The 16391-nt window shown below is 35.9% G+C and overlaps 1 protein-coding gene across 7 annotated transcripts in view; it reads right to left on the bottom strand.

Annotated features, from left to right (window-relative positions):
• The window catches only part of Fife (regulating synaptic membrane exocytosis protein fife), a 172326-nt gene that overhangs the window by 141439 nt on the left and 14496 nt on the right, over positions 1-16391 (bottom strand). For 2 of the 7 annotated variants that reach the window (XR_014426318.1, XM_083048653.1), the window contains exon 1: positions 14807-15171. The exons of 1 other annotated variant lie outside the window; for it this stretch is intronic. The gene's annotated coding sequence lies outside the window, so the exon portion shown is untranslated. Of the gene's footprint in view, positions 1-14806; positions 15173-16391 lie in introns of those variants that run through there. 4 more of the 7 variants (XR_014426319.1, XM_083048654.1, XM_083048652.1 and 1 more) reach the window with 3 other exon arrangements.

The raw sequence follows: 16391 nt of genomic DNA, 5'->3' as shown, positions 1-16391 counted from the left end.
AATTTATTTATAAAAATTTCAAAACACATGAATTAAACAAAAAAGCAAAAAGCGTGATATTGTGTAATATTTCATATACCAGCGATTACAATATCACGCGTTTTGAAATGCAGTATTTAAATTTTTCGTGAATAATTCACAAATACTAAATTATACCGTGAAATTTTTTTCTTTTTTACATTAATTTAACAAATTGCAGTGTGTACCGATGAACGTGTTCTTTAATGATAGAATACCGTGCAACGAAACACGAGCTCGTGATATGACATGATAATAGTCCCTGCCTTTAGCACAATGTTGTTTTATGTAGCTCGATATTAGGCTTTCAAGGTACGCTGAAAGTACACAAATGACGTGTGACGAAGGCGCGTTTCCTCGGTCGGAAGGAAATTCTTTGCCCGAAGCGAGGAACAACTTGGCGCGAATCGAAGGCGAATGGTAAAGAGGGAAAGAGGATTGAATTTCGCTCCCGCCTCGAAAGGGTGGTTTCGAGGTCGAGGGCTGTCGACCGACCCGAGCCGATCAATATAGCTACAGGTGTCCGAAAGCATCAGTATACTAGCCGATTTTTATTCCTGAAAAAGACGTCAGCGACATGCAAGAAGCGTGCGTACGACATTTCGTTTCAGACACTTGATCAAATTCCTTTACCAAAGTATAAGTAATCATATGTCATTAATAAATTATAGATGATTAATAAAAAAATTATAATAATCATCAATATTATATAAACAACAATTGTTGTAACAATTTAAATTTAATGATAGATTCTTCAATCTTGAAATTTTTTTGGCTATGCTATGTTAAAAATGATAAATGGGTTTTTCTCGTAATTTTCTGTGATTCGATTAAATAACGAAAATTTAATGTTTGCTTAAATATATATGGCTTATATATTTTTTAAATTTTAATTCGAAATTTTTGTTGAGAATAAATTAAAAATAAATCAACTATCATGTATCATCAAATATATAAGCTGTGCGATATTTTTCTCATCAGCAATAACAAAACCAAATAAAAGGAACAAATGAATTTCAAGTCTGCTTATGATCGCTTCAGCTACAGGTGTTTGAAATTACGAGCACGCGAGCTCGTTATATACTACGTGCCTTTCACTTATTCTCAGAACGATTTCACACGGACTTGTATGAAGAGGATAGAATCCGTGTCGGCAGAAAGAAAATAGGAAGGAAAGCTAGTTATATTTCGATATTGACACGCGAGTGTTTCTAAAAGTCGCAATTTTATATTTGTGCAGATAATTTATATAAATTAGTTTTTCTTTCTTTTATTATTAAAGCAGAACACTCGATACTTTCGTAAAAGAAAAATTAACTCACATCCTATATATATAATTATAGATTTGAAATTATATTCAACAATTATATATAAAAATGTAGAAAAATCAAATATAATGTATAGTCTGTTGCAGTTAAATATTTTAAAATGCTTTCCATTTAAATGTTTATCATTTCTCACTTTATTTGGCTCAGATATTTATTTAATATAGTTCTAACGACTCGTATCTTTGGATTAAATGGAGAAATACTCGTATGTGTCTATAGAGATCATCATAAAGGTTGGACTGGCAGTCTTTTATATTTCTATCCTTCAATGGAAAGAGGAGGGTTCTTCCATCCCTTTGCTCTCTTTATATAGAAAGAGTGGTTTGAAAAGGTGTGTATCGTCTTACCAAACAACTACGCGCGTTAGGCGCGACTTTTATTTTACCTTGAAATATTTTTCTCGAGAAGATGCAATAAACATGCGACAAAGTTTTTCTTATCGAACGTGCTCGCGTTTTACTGACGCTGCGTAGGAGAAATACTTGGCTGACGCAGAAATTACAAAATCGATAAATATATATTTTCAATTCGCAGAAGGATCCTAAATTGTCCAGCGATATTTTTCTCTTAATCAATCTATCATCTATACATCTTTATTTTATTACTTCTAACTTTTATGAAAGCAACGATACATCTGTACATTTAATTAAAATAAATTTTTGCTTGAAGAGTTTTACGAAGTGAATTTACGTGAAAATTTATCTTTATCTACTTGCGAGTGTTTTAGCAGGTAATCTCTCCTGACGGTAGTTTGTTGAAAACTTTTCTTCAGCCGTCTTTCGTTCTTCGTGTGATTTAGCAGTACGGATAGTCACATAAATATCATTTTTCTAACAAGTTGGGCAGCGAGAGAAGGAAAGGCGATATGGTAGATAACGTTCCCCAAACGAGCCACTATGCGATTTAGGTCGACAGTTCTCCTCTAGTTTACGACAATCCATAGTAGTGGCGTAAATGTGCCCAATTTGCAATTTTCAACATGTAATCGCACGTGTATCGTGATTAATCGCGATGGGATAACTGCCGATGGGAAAGTGTCTCCATTTTCGGAGACGAGACACACCATCGGCTTTACGTATCGATCGTCGCTCCAAGGGGAATAAGTAATCATCATGCGCCTTGAAATGCGAAACTGGGACACTCGGTGGCCTTGTTGCGTCCTGCGCAACAATGCTATTGACAATAACGCATCGTCAGGTTAAAATAGACTCACAGACACGCCATTATAACAATTGTATAATTGTTATTATAAACACAAAACACGTCTATTGTAACGTAACGTGATGATATTGATGCTCACGATCTGATTATTCAATTTGAAATATAACTTTATAATGCTACTTAATAAGACGTATTTCAGAGAAACGCATCCTTTTTTATTTCTCTGTTCTTGTTTTTAAAAACATTAATTTTGTATATTATCATACTGTGAAAAGAAAAATTATGTTCAGAAGATATTTTAATAAAAACTATAAAAAATACAGAGTATACAAAAGAGAAAATTAAGCTTGATTAAATTAGTAAAATTGATGAGGTAATTGTAGGCTTTTGCGAAAATCATAATGTTTGAAGTATGTCAAAGTCTTAGGCTAAATTTTACTTAAAAGAATAGGAGGCAGATTATTTTTCACTTAAATTCTTAAGTTTATTTAAATTTGCGTAAAAATATCTAAAATTAAGAAAATATATAAAATTAAGTGAAAATAAAAGTTATGAAAATATATAGATAATAATTTCGACTCTCTTAGATTTAATTAATTACAGAATTGTAGATAAAAATTGCAAGATGCGGGAAACGGTGAATATCGATAATTAATTGAAATAACGAATAATTGTGATTTGTCCATGGAGCGCTTGCGATAATTTATATTAGCCATGAAAGTTGCAATGTTAAAAATTACATGCACCAAAAAATTCGCGATACGAATTAGTGTTATTAACAATTTTAATAAAACAATTCGCGTATTATTTTATGTGAATATCTCGTCTTTTCTCATCTCTGACAGTTAGCGAGATTATCGAATGCGTTTAACTTTTTTTTATCATTCGTCAGCCATAGCCACTTGTTTCTTTTCGTTCCATTTTAATCCCGTCGTCCATTTTACCGCGTGCAATAAACGCTCGGTGTCATGGTAATTGCATTTTTATTTGATTTAATCCCCATTTTTTTATTTGATTTAAACTCCTGACGTATAATTGACGTTTTAAAAACCGACTCGTAGAGCGGAAACGAAGGGTAGACGGGCGAAGGGACGTCAGAGAAGAAACACGTGATCGTGTATGTGCCGGATCGGGAAACTGGGTCAACCGGTGACCCTCTTGTGGTAAATAACCGGGACAATACACACCCACCACGGAAATTACCGGTGGTAATTTTCCGGAGCGGCCTAACGAACGACAACGCGAAATCGCGCAAACTACGATCTCTGCGAATTTAATTTCACAGTCGCAATTGCGAATCGCGGCGATCGAAAAACATTGCGACATTTGTTCAAAATCATTATTTTCCATCACAAACTTATAATCTAGCGAAAGAGTCGGATACAATTTTTTTTCTTTTACTCGTCTGACTAAAAACGGGTTTTTTCACTTTTGCAGTGGCGATTGTGAATCGCGCCGATCGAAAGAGATCGCGATATTTGTACAAGAACATTATTTTCCCTTCCGCAAACTCCTAATCTAGCAAAAGAGTCGGATACATTTTTTTCCTGTTGTCCGTCTGACTAAAAACGAGTTTTTTCACTTTGCAGCGGCGATTGTGTGAATCGCACCGATCAAAAGAGACCAAGATATTTGCAAAAATATTATTTTGTCCCGCAAACTAGTGTAAGGATCGGCTACTTTTTTTCTTTTGCCTGTCTGACTAAAATCGGGTTTTTTCACTTTAATAAAGAATCCGGAGCGGAAGTGTCAAATGCGAGACTAGCATGAAAAGATTGAACAATGCGTATAGAACGATTGCATAAAGTGATATATATATATATATATATATATATATATATATATATAATTAAATATTATAAATGTATATTTTAAAAAATTTAACTTTGGAATCTAGAATATTGCTAAAATGAATATAATTTTCAATCTCTATTATTAACAATGAGTGATACATAACTATAACAAAATATATTTAAATTATTTACTTAATACTAATTATTTATTTAAAATTTGATTTTAATAATGTTAATGCTCTTTGAAAGAATTATCTATTAAGACACAGCTAGCAAAAAAGTTGATGCTTCTAAAATATTTATCAAATATATATATATATATATATATATATATATACACTGGGGGGATCCTGGGGAGGGGGTTAAAATCCCCCCCCCCCTGCAAATTAAAAGAAACAGTTTTGCTGAATTTGTTTAAAAAATATAAAGAAAAACAAACATTAAAGAGCTATCGACGTCAGGATCCGCTAGTGTATATATAAAGTATAAGATACACTGTAAATTATACTCATTACGCATTCAAGGAGTTAAGTATAGATTAAGTCAGACATAGGACGAAATGATGAGATAATTTCGTTGCACGAAAATAATTAGGCAAAATTCTTTATATCTATATAATATATACAATATGTATGTATAAGATACATTGTAAATTATACTCATTACGCATTCAAGGAGTTAAGTATGGATTAAGTCAGACATAGGACGAAATAATGAGATAATTTCGTTGCATGAAAATAATTAGGCGAGAAATTCTTTATATCTATATAATATATATATATATATATATATATATATATATAAAATAATTAATCAACAAAATTATGAGGATGAATTATTATATGAAAATTTTAATAAATTCGAACGAGCGGACAATTTATAACTCGATTCAGATCACATGGTCTCGTCGGGCACCAAATGTCGGGCAAAGATCGAAACTCGCGATTCCGCGCGGTAATTTACATAGAATTTTAATTCAGGAATATATACTTAGATATATTATGGCATGCGCACACGGCTGTAATAGAACGGCGCGTTCACCGCTTTTTCCCAAGCGGCCTCCTAAATTTACCGCGTACCGTGCAAAATAAACTAGCGAGAAATCTACGAGTTTAAGATAATTCGGCGAGGTGAAGATTTTCCCGACCAGAGCTCGACAATACGTTTCATTCGCGGCGAATGAAAAATCGCGACTATTCTCTTACAAAAGCTCGCGATCTGTGACATGCATATTCGCTTGATTGTGTAAAGACCATAAATCTCGTACATATAAAATAGGATAAATCCTCTTATTCAAGTCAACATATTATATTTATATAAGTGTAAAATATGTGAAGTAGTCATTAGTAGCACTGGTTTGTATAATAATAATGATAGAACGTAGTTAAATTTTTTTCTCGGAAATTTTTCTCTCCAGAAAATAAGACTTCAATAAAACGCATTCGTGGCACATTTTTTCTCTCTCTTTTTTTTAATCTTATGCTATCTCAACACAAATAATCGTTATGATTTCACTCTTGAATACAACGTTCTTCTCGGAATCAGCGTGCAATTGTGCAATCCGAAAAAGTCGAGTTTTGCTCGACCTAATCGCAACAATTCACGAGAATTCAAATTACATGAGTAACATATTTTCTTTTGTTTTCATTTTTTCGCTCCGTAAATCCGCATTTTTTGATTGCGTATTGTGAAAACGACGAATCAATTTTTCATTAAATCACTTACAAAACAGATATTACAGATAATCGAGAGATAAACATTAATCGATCGATTGTAATGTAAAGAAATACTTGAATTTTAAATTTTAATTATGTGTGCGAGTCTCGTTATGTTAATATCATCAATAACATGAATATATAATAGAGTATCGTAATTTTATTAAATTTAATTCGGAACTGCAACGATACTTGATTCAATGACCATTCGTAAAGTACTACTTATTGCGTAATTTAGTTTTGCGCTTCTAGATATATTTTGTAATCCGATTAAATCGCAATCAATTTCACTTATCACGAACGAAATATACGCGGATACAGGGAACGAAAAATGCGCAACGGCAGACTTAACACGGTGAATTTTCCAGTGGCAAAAAGTGGCGAATTCAATAAAATCCGGGAAACGTAGATTGAATCTGTTCAATACGCAAATTTAGTAGTTGGACGAAGTTTTTTTTAGTAAAAACCTAATAGCTCTTTAGGAGCTGTGTATCACTGGCCACGAATTCGAGGTTTGCCTCTATTCGCGACACTCATTTGCTCCTCGTTTACAAGAGAACGACTTTAACTTAAGCTATTTCAGGACGATCTCATTAAACTGCAGGTGCACGCGATTACGATTTATCTCACATCTATCAAATGCATTCCTTTGAGCAATTTATCTTTAAAAAAAAAAGTTAAATTACTTCGCGACACGGCAACTGGTACAATCTGTAGAGAGGAGTACGAATGTCGGATCATTAATTATGTACTTTATCTTCATTGGTTTTTCGCCGAGATGTAAATTGCATCCTCCGTGTAACAAGAAGAAAAAACTTGCATTTTGCATTAATTCTTATGAATTTTTATGACGAACAATTTCCATATTTTTATTTCTGCATTTAAAAAATTACAGAATCTTAGAATGTAATTATATAATAAATAAAGCATTTATGCACAAACATGGATTACATTTGCAAATCTCTTAACGTTTAACAAGTTTGGAAAAAAAGGAAAGTATTGCTACTTTGCAAAAAAGTTTTTAAATTTTAAATTTCAAGTAAAAAGAAGGAGAGAAAAAAAGCGAAAGAGAGAGAGAAATTACTTTGTTTCAATATCAAGTTGCTATTATTATGACCGAGCTTTTGTAATGTAATCGTATTGTAACCGTACATCATTAATCATACGTAATATTTCACCAGGTGCTATTACAGTTACTCATATATCGAACATTATTTATTAATTCTCATTAGTAGGGATAGCAAAGAACGTGCGTAATACAAAATAATTACGTCGTGCGAAACGCAAACGCGTGACAAACTATATTATACAAAAAAATCGATGCACTTTGCAATCGCCAAGTATTTCCTGATAGAGAAGTATTCCCTATAATAGAGGGGATCATCCGCCGTCTTTTTTCTTCTTTTTTTTTCCTCTTTAAAGTTCATGCCAGCGCAAAGTCGATATCTCGCTTTTCAGATAGCGTTTCCGAGTATTAAAGCGGATATAAACCAATTAACGAAATCATGATTGCGCCGATTGTTACCAATAGAATGCGACAAAAACTTGATTGTCACAGAAATTTACTGTTCTCAGCCTTCAGAGCGCTTGCTATTATCGAAGCTCTTGTGAAATTTTTATTATCTGTCCTACGAAATATATACGTTCGCTTTTCAAAATAATTTAAATAAGAATTGCAAATATTTTATATTTTTTTATCGTATAATAGATATTATAATGAGCATATTTAGAAAAAGTTCATGAAGATGAAAAATGAAGGTAAAAGATTCTTAAAAGATTCCTGAAGGAGGATGAACAAGGGAGTTAATGAGCGCGTATAATTTTCGCATAGTGAATATAGGAAGAGAGTTACAAGGCAATTTCGCAAACGAGATCGCGTTATAAAACTTTTGAAGCAAACTTTGACTGCGTTTGCATTGTAGTGATGTTACACATGGTACCCTATCCGTTTTACGCACGAATAAAACCGCACAATCTGAGCGTGAGCTGGTGCTCGATGACATACGATAAAAAGAGAATTTCGAGACGTGCAGTTGACATACTTCCTTTGTAGGATAATCGTCGAAGCGCGTTCAGAGGACTGGCACGCAAATCGATACACATATTTCCATCTTCATCCCGGTGTGCATAAACTTTTAAGATATGTATATGAAATATCTGTGTCTCATATTAAAAATAATAAAAATTGCGGAGTTAATTAAATTAATTCGTAACTTTTTTTTAATAAAATAAATTCATTTATTAAATTAAATATGTGTTTACTAATTAAATTAAACATACGTATGCGAATTAAAATAATCTACAATTAATATTTTTAATTGGATTCCTTCCCTCCATATTTCTCTGTTATTTTATAAATTTTTTAATATTTTGAATTTATAATTGACGAATAATATAATTCGATTTAAATTAAGATTAATTTTGTAACAGTTTTTTAAACTGCATTTTTTACGTAATCCCGTAATCTTATCTCGCTTAAAAATCAAAAACACATTTTCTTAATTGGTTATTCCACGGCATAAATTTTTCCTGCGGAAAAATAAAAATTCGTATCTTGTATCGTAAAAATTTTTACGTGTATTAAAAAACTGCCGTCATCACTCTCGTTATTCTCTCCTTGTTCTTCGTTCGCACCCACTGGTTAATTATATATAGCAGAAACTTTATTACTACAGCTTCATTACACGTAAAATTCCTTGTTATCCCTGGTCACATTAATTAACTCCCACATGCAATCAAAATTGATACCTCTCTCTCCCTCTCTCGGAAAGGATAACGATAACTACTATATACGTAACGTATCATCATCCAGCCCACGAAGAGCCGAGAAGCCAATGGCGGAGAATGCGCGTCTGAATTTTTCATATGCTCGTTCGCCACGAGAGACGAGAAGCGATGGTAGAACAAAAGGGTATAAAAGCTGGAATGTCGACTTTATTAAGGATAAGACGAGCAACACGAACACGCCTCCTCTCGTCTCTTCGCGATGCTTTCAGAGAAATTGCGCGAGACAATGTTTTCTCTGAATTGATTGCGAATTCTCGAGAGAAAAGAAAGGGCTTATGGAAAGAGTGGCACACGAATGCGTAGACGTTGTCGAATATTACCATCACCCTTCACCCTGGTGCCAACATACCTACCGCGAATATTCGTCGATGAAGAACGAACAAACGATGAAATTGAACTGCGAAAGCAGTCGTCGGCTTTTGACGTTGAGAAGCAAATCAAATTAATTTACGCTCTCGAAACTCTCGGGGGAGAGAGAAAGGGGGTCCTTAAATAAATCCCGTTACTCGAGTCTTTCAGTATCTCACGTGCCGCATATACGCCGATTGATTGGATACAGTTCAGTTTCTCCTACAACTGTATGTTCGAGTTCGAAGGAATTTACTCCATTGCATCGAATCTATCGAATTTTGCGATGCTGCGGTAGTTTACAGCCCGTGCAGCACGTATTTGGAATATATCTCATTGTAATTTGATTTGTAGCGTATACACGAAACGTGCATATTTGTTCGACAAGTGCTCTAGGCAGTTATGCTATAGTTGCGATCGGAATCCGTGCCCAGAATAAATTTTCTTATTCATCTTATTGTTTTCATTATTTTTGTAGAATAAATGTAAAACCAAATACATGTCAGAATGATATTCACGAGTAATTTATCTTTTGTATGTATATCAGTTAATTGAAAAAATACTTCAAAAGCTTTCGTGATTTATAAATTACCAGGACAAGTTTGTTTATGTTTCATGTGAATTATTTCACATCTAAAACATAGCACGCCTAAATAAAATTTATTTAAAATATCTGTATTTTTAATTATATTATGACAGTCATAAAATATTTAATTAAAACATGTGAGGTATAATTTAAGAATTTTAAGCAACACATAAATCAGGATTTATCATCAGCTTGTTTCAACTTTCTGACTTAAAAAAATTGCAATATTCTTCTACAACAATAAGTTATATAGAAAGCTAAAAGCGCACCCACGCAAATCAAAGCCGAATTCGTTTCGAACTATCCTCAAAAGCGATGTATTTGCGTGGAAACTCGTTGAATTTTGGAGGATCACATTAACCCTGACCTTCTTCCTCGCAGAAGAGCTTAAAAACGCGAGAGTATCTTTAGAGGTGAGATTTGCGGCGTTGTTTGTCGTTTGACTGACCTCGTTTCGCGTAAATCGCACTATTCTTTTCGCTCTCTTCAGAGATGTACTTGAACGTTATCATCATTGCGGCGCAACTCTCAAGGCGACTCAACCGCAACCGTCGTTCGCGAGTCGTTTAGTTTCTTTATAGCCGTTTCTTTGAGAATTATTATTTTACGAGCATGAGAACAGAAGAGATAAAAAAGCAAGCAATGACCGATAACATACGTTTTTCGCGGAGAGAACATTGTAGCTTCAAATATAACATTTATAATTATCTGAAAATATTATTCCGCTGTTTCAACAATTCTTACTTTCGAGTTTTTTTAATTATACTTTGATAAAACCATCTAAATTAAAGCTAATCAGAGGCAACTCTTCTTATTGATGTCTTTTAGTTTTGCATATTTGCCAGTCACTTGCGATTATCTTAAGCGAGAGAATCTAAACAGTAGTATAAACAGCAAAATGTGCGTTTCCGCAAAGTTTGTGCAATTTGCACGACCACTTGCTCTTTCAACAATTCGCACTTAAACAGAAAGTACAGTCGAGTTACGGCAAAAGATATCTCTGACAATTACTCGTCGGCAAAATGTCGAGAAGTACCACGAGTACATGTGGAGCTACGAATTATATATAGCGAGAGATGTTTACTTTTTGACAGACAAGCCGTTTCAAACCCGTCTGCTCGTTCAACTTTTTTTTTCGTTTATACCTGTGTTACACGAGTACTACGGTTGTATTATTAATATGCATACGTCTCTAGCACGACATTTAAGAGTTTAGAATGAGAAGCGAGCTCATAATTTAAAGTTCTCTTTTTCGCTGCGAACGCGATGACATAAAGTTGCATCTATAAAATGAACAACTTGTCTCATTTTATAAAAATGTATTTCTTTCCGCTTGATCTCCGCGTCGGCACAATCATACAAAGTGGTTCAATTTTCGAAGTTAGGGAGAAAAAATTTTCGCAAAGAAATTTTTGCGAGAGTTCGATACTTTCGCCCACGCTGAAGCAGCTCGGATTTGAAAGGACGGATTTTATTAGACTTTATACGCGCGATTGTAAATAAGAAAGCTCGCGATTTCTCAAATAAAACATCGTACCGTCGACACTTGGTTTCACTTCGGGTGCGGCAACAAAGCCGATGCGAATCGGGAAAAGTGAAGGGAGAGATATTTCGACGATCTTTCATACTCTCGTTGACACGTTGACGCGCTATTCTCGGGCTTGCTTTTCGGGTCAATGGGGAATTTTCTAGTTCGGGTAAGACCTGAAAGTAAAGTTGCAACTCCTTGGAGACGCGAGAATCGCGAGAGCGCACGATTGAATTTCGATCGTCGGAATCGGATCGCCAATTTGCGAGATGAGAAAATAAGACCGTGAAAATATTATCTTTGTGAGAGAGAGTATAAGCGCGCACACTTTGTTGGTATCTCTTGCCAACGGCTATATACTTTACGTCTCGTCGAATTTATTGATTCTCGATGGCTGTAAAACGGCGACCACGTTTTAACATGGCTTATTAAAGTTCGCTATTGACTTATACTAAGAGCGAAACCGTCGTCTTCAAAAATTCGATAATGCTTTAACTTTAACAGTTTTAGTTTGGTCGGGCAGCGTGTTTTAATTAATTTTGTTCGAAAATTAGAATTAGTTTACAGAAGAAAATGCAATTTCGATTGATAATTCTCGTTAAATATCATTTTATCGAAATATCCGATAAACTCCTCTCTAAAAATTGACAGGTTTATTTTATACGGACTAATTAGCGCTATATTATATTTGCGCTCGTTTATATGAATAAGCAAATGTGAAATTTTAAATTGCGGACACGAAGTTATTATAAGCGTGCGACAAAAGCTTTGGTTTTTACCGCAAACACAGGCGCCAATCATTATTCAACAATCACAAAACGCGGTTCAGCTGATTTTTTCCCTTTTTTCTTTCTTTCTTTTTTTTTATTCGGCGACCGATCATTTTCACACGGCCGACTGATTTATGCGATGGCTGACATTTTAATTAAACTTGTGGAAACGTTATTTTTCGACTGATGAAAAGTCCGCGTTAATAAAATCCCGCGTTCGTTCGTGACCAATTATTCATTTTATCTAATTTGTTCGCGTCTAAATTGTTTCGACGGTTCTATCGAAATAAAAAAACCTTTGAACGCCGAACTCTTCTCTGATATCATTCGACGAATAAGATGAGCTAGATGCCTGAAAGATGCGAATCGACGTAATATTTCGTCACAGAAGTCTATCGGAAATGATATTGCGCGTTATCGACGTATTTCCTTTTTACTGCTATCAAATCCGTTTCATTTTCTGAAAAATATTCTCGGAAAATGAGCGATCGAGAGCTAGGAGAGCGCGAAGTCGTTATTTCTAACTCGAGGAAGATTTAAGCGGACAAGGCAACGGATTAAAATTATACCGCCATCGTTATAATATCTCGCGTACATCGTGCAAGTTAGATGACACTCTTCGTGTTCACGCTATAAGTTTGCAAAATTATATCAAGAACTTCCGCCTCTTACATCGTTACAATAGGGATAAAAGTGTCATACTAAGATATTGTACAAGAAAGATGGAAAGTTTCTTATACAGTCTTTAAATCTCTTTCTCTTGCATTAAAAATGGGAGTTTTTTTAGTTTTTAAATTTTTTATATTTTAAATTAAATTATTTCTCTATATAAAATGTGTCTCGAAAGAGAATCGCAAATCATATGTAGATTTGCCGAATATGATAATATCTTGGTATTCGATATAATAATTAAAATATTGATTTTTAATTTTGGATATAATATGGAACATTTAAAATAATTATTTCCACAATAATTATTCTCTCTATGTTTCTCAAATATATGCTGCAGCGAGAACATAAGCTCTTCCTTTATATTCTCGATAATGACGAACTAATTATAATTCAATATGCATATTCAAGTGACAGAATTATTTGTCAATTTAAATTCGTCACGTTAATGCAACGAATTTATGCGATATTATTTGACGCAAAAATAGAATCAATTTTCCAATTATACGTTCAAAAGAGAGAGAGAGAGAAAGAGACGCAACGTTCTCATTTACACTTGCCGCTAATTGCGAAACATCCCGACTACGACAGACTCAACGCGACGACTTGGCCAACCTGTTACTCTCGGATACACTTTAGAAGCTTCCAAATTACAGGCAGATTAACGACTGACGTCGGACGAATTCGATCGCGCGTCATTTAAGAAGAAGGGGCGCAGAATACGCAGATGGGGCGGCTGCTGGGAAGGACGATTAATGCCGAGCTCCGAGTTCAATCTCGTCTATCCCGCCTGTTACGCGTGTAACTTAATTACGATCGTGTACCCGCGCCCGGTCGAGAGTCGAGACTGACGCGAAACAAATCTCCGTTCTAATCTAACAGCCGAGGCAACCTGTTACTTGGTGCTCGAAACTCTCTCGCCAAGTTATCAAGCTCGCGGCACGAGATCGACCGCGGAAACCGCGCATCATCCGCCGCTCATCATCTATCGCCTTGTTAATTGTCTCGCCAGGCGATCGCGAGCTACACAATCGGTCGTTATCGCGCAACTGCGATCTATCGCCGTTAACTTGATCTCTCGATCGTGATTTGTCGCGATTTGAAGATTGACTAAGACCTGTTTCTACCAACGTCGGTTAACTTTAACCTACGGTTAAACTATACCTTTGTCTTTTTTCAGATACGTTCTTAAAAAGAGACAAAAGATATAGTTTAACCAGAGGTTAAAGTTAACCGATGTTGGTAGAAACGGGCCTAAAAGCGTTTGCGATTGGTAATTCTTCCAAAAACTGTGTTAAATTCGTACTTTTGCTAATGGTGGATATTATGCGTTACAAAGAGAGCGAACCTTCTTCATTTTTTAAAAATCTTTTCATTACTTTTGCAACAAGTGAAAAAAATGGTATACATTAATAACAAGAATAAGTTTATAATTTTCGTAATAATGTGTAAGATTTATGTCTATTATAATTACATGCACTGTATGAGATTCTTAAAAAAAATATATATGTGTTTCAAAATATATTATAAATTGCAATGAAATCGCGTAAGCTCTTCATTAAAACTCTCTAGCTGCAATTGACACATCTTCCTTCGCAATCTTTTAGCATATTTTCTGGTTAATCCAATCTGAATACTACTATTATTCGACCGTAAATTATAACGAGATCACACCTGCATATCGATCACCAAACGTATTGTATTCGCTATTTTAATACAGATTTTATTCAATCTGTAATCCATATGGCGGATTTATAATCGAACGTATATGAATTCATCACGGTTTGTAATCAATCAACACATCTGAGAATGGACTTATAATCGAGAGCTCGTATTTTTAAAACACTTTGCTGCGTACGTTTCACAGATAGCTTCCTTAAACATATTTCCCGACATATCTTCACTGCAATCTACACAAACAGCTGTTATTCGATTGCATTCTTGATTTTGAACGTCCCTAGTACATTTATATATCTCGAAAATGGACCGGCGAAGACAGAGCGGCCGCAGTTAAATCGTTTTATACATACGATATCGCGCACCTCTGCGTTCGATTCGATCACGATCGATCTAGACCTCTAAGAACTTTGCTATAACACCAACCTGTTACTTGTCGGCAGCGCGAGCTTCCAAGAGGGGGATAAAGGGGCGCGTGTACGACCCCTCGAGCGCGCTCGACCCTTCGGCTCCCTTTCGCACGGATGCACGTGCTCTTCCGGTATTGTCCTGGCAGCGCGCCCACTTTTTCCCCTCGATAAGAACGCGGAGCGGAAGCGACCGGGGGGAAGGAGGAGAGAGGAACCGACGTTCCTCGAACGAGTTCGATATCGCGCGAGTTCGCGGAGGGAAAAAAAACGAACCGGATGTGTATGAACCGCGAACACACCCCAACGAAAGCGACCGTATCGTCAGGCAGGCAGCCCGGCTTGCACTGCCCGGGTCTGCCGTTTCTCCCACCGAAGGACCGCCACCGCTACTCTTCATCCCTCTCTCTCTCCCTCATCTCGCCCCCCTTATCAGTGTGCCGCGACAACCTCCCCCTTCTCGCCCATATCCACCGCATCTATCCGCGTTCTACAGCGAACGAACGAACGCGCGTCCTCTTCCGAAAATGCTCACCTCTCTCAACCCCACCTGACACCGCTCGGTCCGCGGTCCCCCTTTCCCTCACCCTCGCCCTAGAGTCCGCTCGGTGAACAGCTCAGAGCGCAAGCTCGCGCCCCTTACTTCCGAGGGTTAGCGGTAAGGAGCCTTCGCCTCACGGTCGGCCGATGCAGGACGAAGGACGAGACGAAGACACCGCATCGGGGGCAAACGTGCGTCGTGTCGGTGCGTATGTCGATCTCGACTACTTGTCGCGCGTGTTTTCGACAGGGATCGTTGTATATCACGTTGCGATACGGATTCGGTAGTGAATGGATATGATGTTAGCTGAATGGGGAGAAAGAGGAAGAAGCTGACATTAAATTAAATGGAATTAAAGTGATGTGAGAGCAGACACAGTAGAGGCAAAGTTTGATTATCTCTCTGTATCTGTAAATTTAGATTGCCATTATGAAATTAATTTGTTATACCTCTACAAATTCCCTTCTCTCGAAAATATATTTAAATGTGATATTTAAATATCCGAATATGTAGTAAATGTTTGAGAGAAAATGAATGTACATAATACGTTATATAATTTTACCATGCAGTTATTAATTTTTCTCCCCCCATTGTTGTACCCTCCATTTATTAATGCAAAGTTTATATATGAATAAAGGTCGACTTGTCGCACAATAAATACGTATTCGCGATTTTAAGCGGTTAATCGTACGCAAATGTTCGTTGAGGGATAAATAAATAGGTGGGTCGTGGATATAAATCTGCGTTTCTCGACTTTAATCCGAGGATCGCGAATATGAAACGATACGTAAACCAGAGTTGCCAGTGAATACACAAAGAGACGCGACATGCATACGTAACGTAGGAGCGAATCAAAAGTACACATTGCGAAATTTCGACAACATTGCGTTGTCGGTTGACGCGCTGAATCTCGTTTGCAATATTATTGCTCTATGCAAGCCGCGTACGTGAACAAACAACGTAGCTTCGTCATCGACATGTTTAATCGGAATCGCTGGAAATCGAATTGCGTCGCTGAATCTTAACTTCATTCGCGATAAATTGCGATACATATCGATACATG

This window comes from Prenolepis imparis, unplaced genomic scaffold (genome assembly GCF_030444845.1).
Source record: "Prenolepis imparis isolate NDT839.2.m4 unplaced genomic scaffold, iyPreImpa1.0 SCAF_10, whole genome shotgun sequence".
In the NCBI taxonomy this organism is placed as follows: Eukaryota; Metazoa; Arthropoda; class Insecta; order Hymenoptera; family Formicidae; genus Prenolepis; species Prenolepis imparis.
The sequence above is the reverse complement of the archived record's forward strand: the minus strand, read 5'-3'. Positions and strand labels throughout refer to the sequence as shown.